Source organism: Branchiostoma floridae, chromosome 8 (assembly GCF_000003815.2).
Source record: "Branchiostoma floridae strain S238N-H82 chromosome 8, Bfl_VNyyK, whole genome shotgun sequence".
NCBI classification, from domain to species: Eukaryota; Metazoa; Chordata; class Leptocardii; order Amphioxiformes; family Branchiostomatidae; genus Branchiostoma; species Branchiostoma floridae.
The window spans coordinates 10658368-10659058 of NC_049986.1; positions in this window are offsets into that span (position 1 = coordinate 10658368).

Genomic DNA, 691 nt, shown 5'->3' on the forward strand with positions numbered 1-691 from the left:
AATGCACACAAACACTAGGGATAATTATTATTTTTTGTAAGGATTGGACAAGGGAGGCTAAAAAATCCTGGGTTTGTTCAAAGGTTGAAGGAACAAAAAACAACCCGGTTATGAATGAAGCAAGCGGGCCATGTTCATATGCGGGCTCTCCCAAGGAAAGCTGAAAGTTCGCCCCTTCGTGCTAATCAGAAATCGTCTCAAAAGCGCGCCCTTGCCACACCAGAACACTGACGCCAGAAGCAGCTGGCTTTCTGGCCTATGACGTAGTCCCCAAACAGAGGTCCGTGGGGAAAATCGTGACCATTTCCTTTGATTCATATTTTTTTTGAAGGTCGAAAAAAATTATGAAAGGAAAAGGTCGCGATTTTCCCACCAACCTCTGCTTGACAGAACAACGAGCTTCTCGAAACCTCTGTATGAAGTAATTTGTTACAAATAACCTTTCCATACATGTACAAGTGTTGATTCTGAGGATCATGAACATCAAAGATAGGTTGGTCAGTAACTGGCAGTAACATAACATTTTTCTTTAGAACCATTTGAGCTGTAAATCTAAACTTGGCCTACCGTGTGCAATGTTTATATGGATAGAGATCAGTGGGTGCTGTAGGTATCTAATGTATTTTTCATCAGTTGTACATGTACAGTGCTTTATGCCTTTGTTATCAGTTACTCTAGAAAAATTGATAAA